This window comes from Ambystoma mexicanum, chromosome 11 (genome assembly GCF_040938575.1).
Source record: "Ambystoma mexicanum isolate Mex_15411 chromosome 11, UKY_AmexF1_1, whole genome shotgun sequence".
NCBI lineage: Eukaryota > Metazoa > Chordata > Amphibia > Caudata > Ambystomatidae > Ambystoma > Ambystoma mexicanum.
This window is the reverse complement of record NC_090934.1, coordinates 1,443,577,388-1,443,588,048: the sequence shown is the minus strand read 5'-3', so window position 1 is coordinate 1,443,588,048 and position 10,661 is coordinate 1,443,577,388.

Genomic DNA, 10,661 nt, shown 5'->3' with positions numbered 1-10,661 from the left:
GGTGTCATGGGGTAGAGCCACAGGGGCTAGGTGAGTGCTAGGGGGAGGGCAAGTGTCAGGGATTGCATGGGGGCGAAGTGAGGATTAAGAAAGCTTGAAGAAGAAGCTGTTGCAGTAGTCAAGCGTTCAGAGGACCAGAGTTCTGGAGACATTGAGTTTCTGGGGGAAGGTGAGGAAAGGGAGGATACCTCTGAGGAGGTGCACTTGATAGTGGGCCTTCTTGGTGGCAAGGTACGTGATGTGAGTTGAGAAGGAGAGAGAGGAGTCAAAGATGACACCACAGTCTTTTGCCTCACAAGAGGGTGATGAGAGGGGGCCCATAGAAGGTGGCCATAGCGTAGGTGGGAAAGAGGGAGCTGAGGTCCCAACCTTACTGACATTAAGGCAGTGCCCAATGGCAGCACACCATGCCTCAATAGCGGTCAGACAGTCAGGGATGAGAGTGGAGGAAGAAGAGGCAGTAGAGGGAAGCTTGAAGGAGAAATATGTGTCATTGGCATAACACTGGAAGTGACGAGAGAAGGAGGAGATCAGGTGGGGGCTGCTCATCTTACTGCTGCATTCTGTTCTTGGGGCGGGTGGGGCTTGCCTCAGCATTTAAAAAGATGGGAGGTCAAGGGAGTCTATGCTCTGAAGAGTGTTACAGGAAAGTGAAAAGAAACAGCAGAACTGCAAAGTGCAGGGCGTAGATTAGATGTCAAGTACTCTAAGGTCCTGCAACGTGTATTGTGTCCTTCTGCCAATATTGGATAGCAGACGCAGGGGTAGCCAGCAAAAATAACACTGTAGGAAGATGATGCTGATGGGCCTCATTACGACCCGGGCGTTAAGGGTTAACGCCGTCGTTAACCCTTAACGCCTATTCTGATTTTAACGGTTGCTCTTAGCAGCCGTTAAAATCCATGGCGCTAACCTGCCATGATGCTAATTACGCCACCGTAATTTACGGTGGCGTAATTAGCGCCTTCCCCACTCCCATTATGCCCTATGGGGCAAAAATGGGAATGGGGAAGGGAAAATGGGAAATGGGGATTTACCGCCCCACTCACCTAGGAATGGGGCGGTAAATCCACCATCCACCATGGTATAAACGTAGTTTACACCATGGTGGTAAAGTTGGCGCAATTAGTGCCTGGGTCGTAATGACCCCCGATAAGTTTAAGATGTTGATGCTACAATAAATATCATCTGTAATCACCCAGCTGCTCCATGGAACTAGCCCTTTAACAGTATCAAGTACCTAAATCATGATTGCCAGGATTGCTGTAAACTGACTTTGGTTTTGGGTTAGGTGCTATTGCTAGAACATAGAAGAACCTGCTTCATTGAATAAGGCATGGAACTGGATATGGGACAAAAGTCTATATTGTAGATTACCAACTAGTATCTGCAATGGAAGAGAAGGATACAACTAGCTGTTTGTGTGTATTCAGTGAATGGGTGCACACCCTCTCCTTTTTGGAGCACTCTGGGCCCCTCCAGATATTCAATTTACATTATTGAGAGAGTGCCTTTATCATTGGGCAGTAATTGTTCCTGATGGGTCCTGGACCAGCAGCTTGGAGGGCACAAGAACGGTAATCACACCCTCTTCTTCTGCCTGCCTGATGCTGCGGATGGCGTCAACATGCTATTACTAGGAGGGCACTTGGTCTGAAGAGTACTCTTCTTAAGGATGTAAACAACTATGCTGCCCTTACAGGATAATAAGAATAGTATATGGTGGCTGTCCATAAAAAAAACGAGGGCTTTCAGTGTGTTCACATCTTTTCAGTGGCATGAGGCAGATTATTTATTTATTTATCTTTTTATAATGCGCCGGAGCCTGCAGGCATCAGGGCGCAAATAGATTTGCTCAGGCAAACAGATCATAAGAAAAGAAAGTATATTTATTTGAACATAATCGTCTTCTGATGCTTCCTGAAGATACACAGATCTATTAGCAGCGCCTATAATGTTTTCAAGATTCCCAGTGACCAAGTATAACCAATTACTGCTCTAGGGTGCAAAGTAAGATGTACATTTCTGTTTGCCCGCATTAACAGTTGAAGAGGGGGGGTTGACTGATGCATTTGACATTATGCAAGATTGTTCCAGAGGCAGTCGGTTACGGTCCAATGGATAGATAAGGGGGAGAAAGTGTATGCCGACAATTATATAAAATGTACAGGCCACAAAACATATAATATCAGAATATGTAACTAACTTGGTACGATTTGATAGGTTATTTATAATGCGCCTAATACCCAGAGGTTTCTAAGCGTGGACCCACGGATCAAACCTCTGTTGCTCTGTATTGACTTGCTTTCATGGCGAGCACGTTGCCGCTGAGCTATCCTTCCAAGAGTGGAGGAGGGAGCAATTGTTTACAACCCACAGCAGATTCGAGTGTTCTATTGCCACAGGGTGTGGCATTCCGTGGTGCCATGCAGGACCACCAATGAGCATTGAGGGGTCCGTTTTTCATGATGGTGAATGGGAGGGGGGAATGTTGCAATGTAGGGCAGACGGATTGGTAGGGTTTGAGGAAAATGTGGTGCAAAAAATAAACAACAGCTGTCATAAAATTTGGACTAAGTATGTTCATGCTCTCCTGTGGATAGATGAGAAAAAACAACATTTGCACGTAAGGGAACTTACACGCTTTTCCTTATGTTTTACATGCACAGCCATGTGCAGGGAGGCCAACAACAATTCCAAAAGTGGGCAATATGAGACCAGTTTACATTCCATTCCATTTGAATAAGGATAATAGGGCTGATAGACTTTTCCATGTTTTGCCCCCAACCTGCTCAGAAATGTTCATCGATTGTTTCCCTGTTAAAGGGTTTTTAAGGTCCAGCCTTTCCGGACCTCAAAAACCAGCTAGATAACTGAAATGACCATGTCAACCTCTCCCTACTCTTACTTCTGGACCTATCTGCAGCGGTTAAGCGTTTCGACCACCAAACTCTCTGTCACAACCCCACACCCTCAGCTCACTTTTCCTTAGACGCTGCTAACTGGTTTGCTGCATTCCTAGCCAATAGAACTTCTCTGGTTTTCTCCTGTGAAGTTTCTGCGCACCCCACGACAACCTCCTGCAGGGTACCACAAGGTCCATGCATCTCCCCCACTGCGTACAATATGTACACAAAACCTTTATTCAATCGCCTTGACTCGCCAGGCATTTCATGCACCAACTAATCTGACGGCATGCAAATTCTCCTCCCCCTGTCCAGAAACCACATGCCGGACTCCCACAGAGTAAACCCGACCTACGATGCCATGCAAACTTGGATGGCCACACACAGCCTCTGCCTCAATGAGGATAAGACTGAGCTTCTCATTATCGGCCCCCAAACTCACCTAGCCAAACTCAGCCAAGCCTACAAAGCCTTCACTATTGATGGCCTGAGCATTCCTGTTGCCGCCTCAGTGAAAACCATTGGTGTATGTCTGTATTCCTCACTAAACATGACCGGTCAGGTCAATCATATTGCTTCCACATTTGGAAATTCCACTAGCTCATCACTGCCAGCAAATCTTTCCTGTTTGAAAACAAAATGGCTCAAAGGTGCTTGTGCACTTGTCTGGTCAAAACTTGACTACTGCAACTCATTGCTCAGCGGCATCTGCACAAAAAATGTGACTTGGCTTCAAACGTTACAGAACAACATGCTGCGAGCTGCCTAGGCATTGGTAAGCGTGACCACATCACAAATGCCAGGAAATCCGCACATTGGCTACCGGTCAAGGACAGAATCAACTTTAAGATCCTTGCGATTGCTCATTGTTGTCTTTCCAACAACGCCCCATCTTACCTTGCACAGAAACTGGTTAAACATAACCACGGTAAGACCCCTAAGATCTGCCTACAAACATTGCCTTGTCACCCCAAGATTGAATTGCAAAAAATCTATGGGGTCCAGCTTCCGGTCAGGGCCACCACTCTTTGGAACGACCTCCCTGCACACCTGCGAGACGACCCTTCCTACAACACCTTGAGGAAAAAGCTGTAAACAGACCTCTTTAGCTAACATTCCCCCAACTCTTATGTTTCTGTGACTTTCGTATGCCTTTCCTTCTGCCATATTGTAACCAGCGCCCAGATCCCTATGGTCTTTGTGCGCTTTTACAAGTGCTGAATAAATAAAATGAATAAAACATAAATAAATAAATAAACAAATAAACAAACTGACCTATATCATGCAGCCCTACAAGAAACGTGAGGAAATATTATTTCTAATCTTCGTTTTTCAATATCAATAGCTTCTCAGTGATGGGATGGTCCCAGTTGTAAGTGCATGCTGAAATTATAGATCAGTTTTATGTAAAACCTAGCAGTTCCCTGCCTCCTGACTTCTCAGTCACGTGTCTCCTTACATAGATGATGGAAAGGTGAAGAGGAAGAGAGGCCAACTAAGAGGCTGAGCCAGAGGGGCGACTTTCACATGTTACTCCTGTTCTGCAGTTAGGGAGGTATGTGCTGGCTGGATGCAGCTACTAGGGAGAGCAGTCCCACGTGGGCTTGTCATCCACTGCAGCCACAGTAGCAAGGAGCCACTGCCTTAACCTGTGTCACCTGGAAGAGTTAACCCAATCCTATAACACACTCACAGAGCAGGCCTTTTGCAGAGGTCAGTTAGAGACAATCCGAACCTGTGTCTCAGAGGGCAGAGTACACAGAGGGAGGGAAGCTTTTCTGGAGCCAGCAGCAGCTGCATGAGTGAGTAATCCCATCAGAGAGTATTAGCTGCTTAGACCAAAACCCACAAGAATCGCTGTGCTTGCACGGCACACCATGAATTGGAAGACACAGCTCCCACTCTGGAAAGACCCAGAAGGAGTGTGTTGCTGAGGCCTTGGGAGATACACCTGCGTTCCAGGGCCACCCTCCACATACTACACATCGGCCTGCAAAGACAGGGAGTAGATGTGTAGTATTCAGCAGCATTGCAGAGTACAGAAGTTTTAGAGGGGAACAACAGCCACTGCGACCACAACAACCAGAGTCACTGCGCCTAACTTTACCTATCGCGTAAGTGAACGAATGAAATGAAGACTAGGCCAAGAGTTGGCCTGGTGCCCCCGTCCAACCCAAGTCACATGGACGCTGGACGCTGAATGCAGCTCCTGATAGCATTTTGATGGGTTTATGGTCATTCCATCAAATGTTTACCATCGAGGGACCATACCATTGAAAAAAAAAGCATCAAAAAAATGACCATTGATGCATTTGTTTTTAAAATGGGGTCCCCCCTACAACCTCCTGTTTTTTACCCTTTAAAACCCATTAAAATTAAACTCAACCCTTTACCTTGAAAAAACATGCATTCGATGCATATTTGTTCGATGCATTTGTGTCGATGGAACGGCATTCGATGGTAATGGTTTAGATGAAATGACCAGAGGCCATTTTGTTGGTGTGGTAGTCCTGGTTTTATTATGCTCACAATATTGTTGACATGGATAAAGCTTCTTTCATATGACCTAGTGACACAACTCTTAACTCATCATCACATGTGTCATCATGAACACATATGGACAGTGCTGATTCGTCAGGTAGTTTGCGCTGGGCTTCAGGCTCTGCTTTTTCAGGTGTTCTTTCTGGATGTTGAGTTCCAGCTCCTTGAGCTGCATGGCGTCTTTCTTTGCTTTTTGGACCATTAAGACATACCAGGCATGGGAGGGGCCACCCTTTATTTCTTCTTCCTCATCTTGTCTCCCTGCCTCTGAAGGCAACACGTCAGGTCAAAAGTGAACGTGCAATTACAGATATAACATGTTTATAGCTTGATATCTTGGGATGTGAGACTGCCAAGTGAGGGTCTCCGGTGGGGCTGGCAGGTTCAAGGTCAACACAAGCCTCTGGGCACCAAGATTGACAAAGTGGTGTCAGAGGTCCCAAATCCAATTATTATTTTAAAGAGAATTAACCTATTCCATAGGTATCAATGCTCATGGCCTCATGACAACATCCAAGCTGTCAACATTGTTGGAGATATTTGTAATATTGAATGGTTGCCAGCACTTCAGACCCTCTCCAGAGTGTTGGCATTAGTGTTTATGGGAGAAAGAAGGCTTACTTTCACCAAAGGTGATGCCTGACTTTGGGGTAAGGTGCAGATATGCTGGAGCTGGACTCCCGAGTTCAGTAGGGAGACAGTGCAGACAGGGACTCAATGGTGAAAGTCAGGCAAACCTGGAATTCATCAAAGGTAAGCCTGGGGCACATGGAGGGGTGCGGGGGGTTGAAATTCTTATGGTTTCAGTGTCTTTTATAACAGTAGGTCTCTAGGCACACCTATTTCCAGCCCTCATTCTACTTCTTCATGACAGGTTATGCGTGGAAAGCAGCAAGACCACAGCAGCGAGAAATGGGTCACAAGGACATCTGGCCCTGGGGAGGGAGCGCAGGTCGTGATTCCCGCTGATCAATGGGAAAGTGGGAACCTGCAGATTCTAGTAGCCCTTCTCCTTCAGAGTGTGATATTCTGCACCACAGAGTTGTCTCTGGGAAATGGTTGTTTCTAAATGCTTCGGGAATCATCCCCAAAATTGGCAAATGTTTCTGTTCAGACTCCCTTTTCTTATATGAATATTGGAAGTGGAGTGCAAACTCAGCTTCCAATCACAACCGTGCATCCATTCCAAAATGTGTCGTCACCTTCAAACTTTCCTGGGCCAACACACCCAATGTGGATTCAACGTTGAATTCCAGACTTGTGATTCACAAATTTATTAGATCTGATCTTGGCTGACCCTGCCCTCTTCGACTCCGAGAAGCCAACATCAAACATGGTCACATGTGTCGCCTTCCACACAGAGAAAAGGATCTATGTGATCACTACAACCCTCAGAATTCCAAAGGCCGAAACCCCCTTTACACCACATACATATGCGATGGGAGAACCCCCGAGGCCCCCATACAACTATTATATCCCGTAGCCCACCACATATATGTGGTGTAAGGGTGGTCGAAGAAAAAAAGCCAGAGAAAATCAAGTCTACCCGTAGAACTGATTCTGTGTTTTTAATAAGAATGCCTCCTATGAGCTCTGTGACAGGGAGCAGTTATGTTACCTAAATAGGAAATGTGTTGGCAACTTGGCACATATTTTCACTGTCACCATATTGTCGAGTTTGCCAAGAGTTTACTTGGCAAGGAAAACCTAGAGTGACTTTGGGCACCCCAACCTGATGCTCTAAATATCTCTCATGGAGCACACCAAACAGTTGTGTGCCCTTAATGCGACCTTAAATGAGGACTTACTTAGCAACATGAGGTTAGTCAAACAATGCAGGACAAGCGCATAGATTACTGGGTTATCATCAGAGTCATATCTTAGAAATTTAAATGGTGTACATATTTCATTATAACTGAGTAGAGCTGAACATTTTATCAGTATTGCACAAAGTTGCAAAAGTCAGCTTCCAAGTTACTCGAGATATGGTGAGAATCTGTACTTTAGCAAACACTTTACATACGGAACCGACCAATGAAATCCCATTTTTTGTTTTTACGGGGACAATCTCCACTTTGAGCCATGGTTATTTATTTATTATTGTGCATTTGTAAGGCACTTATACATCAATACATTGTGTTTCAAAGCGCCTACACAAGGCAAAGGGGAGGGAACATGCGAACAAAGGCAAATAGAGTAACCTGATGAACAGGAAAGGGGCGGCCATACTAGGCCTTGTGAGCATTTAGAGTGTGCAAGTGCAGGGAGAGAGAGAAGGGACAGTGAAGGTAGGAAGTGCTAGGAGTTCCACAGAGGGAAGTGCCAAGGAGTCAGTTGTGTGCAACAGTACGTGCCTGGCGGAGATCACTTGGTACAGAGTGATCACCTGCTAATGAGTTTGAGTTAGTAGCTAGCATTATGTAAAACAAGTGTTGGTCAGAGATTCAGTCGTCCAAAGTGTACATCAATTAGAGAACGCTATCTTAGAAGCATGTATTTTCACATTTTCCCTTTCTCCAGAGAGGTGCTCCGCCACTGACTCAGCACATTTTAGATTTGAGGTAACATCATATAGACGCGGGAATTATACACTCTCAGTAATTTCCCCATTGCTTGAGTTTTTTTTATTTTTTATTGTTATGAAAAGGTACCACAGGATCCTTTTGTTCTGTAATTGGTTGGCCCTTGAAACAACAATTTCATCTGATGGTAAAGATGATCAAGGTGTGATTCCAGGCATGGAAGATGTCCCAGCTGGCCGATTGCTTTATCTTCTTGTTTTTCAGGGGTGTGCCCCTATCTGTCGGGAAGGTGGGGGCAATGTTCCCCAGCAAATCATCAGGGCCCTTGCTGTGGAACTTCCACCAACCTCATCATTGTAACTATTGCCCAAGGCGTTTGTAATCATGGGGTCCTGGGGCATTACATTCCAAACAGGGCGTCCTGATGGTTGCCAAGCAGTTTTTCTGGTGTGGCCCATTAAGCAATGGTGCCCCCAGTGATAATTTAGGACACTTGAGTGGGAAATTGTACTGTAAACTCTTAATTTATTTTATCGGTGAATTGGCCTGCTGGATGCGCTCCGATACTATCACTGATTGTTTCATGCACCATGCCAGTAACAAGGACATCTTAAGCTTCCCGCTTAAGAATGACGTTTTAACTGGTCCAAAAACCGGCAGGCGGATACATCTCCGTTTTAAGCAAGCCAGAAAATCAAACTGCAGGTTTACCCAATCGTTTGGGGCTGTGGCTAACCTCACACCAAACCTGATCTCATTATGGGTCACAAAAGTGAGATAAAAAGGACCAGTTTTGAATAATCAACCCAACTGGCGCCAATTGATTGATAGCGATAGATCGAAAATTCAGTGGGTTGATGAGAATTGTTTTTAAAAGTCGATGTTAACACTTGAAAAAACGACTTACTGCGGTCTTTCTGGGTCTTTATGAAGACTTTTCAAGTGCTGTTTAACAAACAAGCAAATGTGCTGGGCTGGTCACACTAAATATTGGGGTAAAACTGCATTGCACTTTTCCTGGCACTTTACCTGTGCTTCACCTGTAATTTGCATACACTGGTTCCGGCCACAAATGTTTATTTTTTCCCTTGGGCGAGTCCACAGCTATAATGTATTATTGTTTCTCTGTTGTCAGCACGTTTAGTACCCTTATTGTGACCGTGTCAATAATAGAAACTTATGTTTAGCATAGAATGGTACCTTTAGACTGCAATAACTTTTTGAGGTTTTATTGGTCTTCAATAAACACATACAATTTTCTTATGTTTAACTGTATACCTTTTTTTTTAATAAGATTTGTCTTGTTGGTACTTGTTGTATTATCAATCATACCATTTTTCACAGTTGTTTTATTTTTGGCAGTTTAGTATGGATTTTATTTTGTATTAGTTTCATACAATTGTACTGTTCTTTTTCCATTGCCATTCAACTCTCTACCCGTGTTTCCCCATAATATTTCTTACGGGTCATCAGAAGAGGTGTTAGCATGTAGTTTGTAGACATCAGCAAGCATAAAATGGAGGGACAGGGAAAAAGAAAAAAGGGAAACAAAGAAAAAAAGAGAAGGTTTTTTTTATGTTGTATTGGTGGTGTTTAGAGGCTTATTTCATAAGTAATTTGCTTCCCTTATGCCCATTTGGACACGTAAATTGCTTGTTCAAATGTACTCACTCTGTGTGCTTATTTTCTTATGTGATCCTAAAGAAACTTCATTTGTTTGAAGACAAATCTTAAAAAAGGTATACAGTTAAACATAAGAAAATTGTATGTGTTTATTGAAGACCAATAAAACCTCAAAAAGTTATAGGCTAAACATGTGCTTCACCTGTAGTTGATGTTTTTATGATGGCTTTTGGGCCTGGTCGGTGTTGTAAATGTAGTTCCCTTCGGGACCTTGTGCTTGTCTCCTGACTCCAGTTTGGTGTGCAAAGTTCATGACTCCACTTAGTCGGCACTTTGCACGTCGTTGATGTGGGATAGGAAGATTCCATTGCTGGATTTCTTCATTGATTTTTTTCATTGTGGGAGAATTCATCGAATTGTTTCCATCACATTTTCCCACAAATGTGTTTATATTCATTTATTTAATTGTTTTTTCATAACGCCCTTAATATGATGATATGATAGGTAACACGCTTAATACCCAGAGGTTTCTAAGCGTGGACCCGGGGATCAAACCTGGGGTGCTCCGTGATGTCTTGCTTCCAAGGCGAGCACGTTGCCTCTGACCTATCCTCCCAATATGAGTTCAGGTTTCTAAGTGCGGTGAGGGGGTGTTTAGTGCAATACTAAAAGTGGGGGGACATGGGAGGGGCTGCGGGGGGATGTCCCCCTGCATGATTTTGTGGTAAAATGCCCTATAAAATAAATTCAATGAATTCTCCCACTCTGAAACATTCACGACAGAATCACATACAACCGCTGATGTTATATGGTGGGCTCCGCTGAAGGGTCCCATGAGGCAAATGAGGCTCCTTCCAGGTCTTAGTACTCCAGGACATGATTGTACTGAAACCGGTCTCCGCTCTCATGCTCTGATCGCCCAGTTCACTTGTGCAACTATAAAACTACATTTAAATATTTCACAAGAACAAAACTCATCTGACCCACCAAACCACTGAAGGAGAGGAACAGGGCAGAAAGATTTACGAAATTAAATGATCGTTTGTCATTGGACATACAAGTTGTGTAA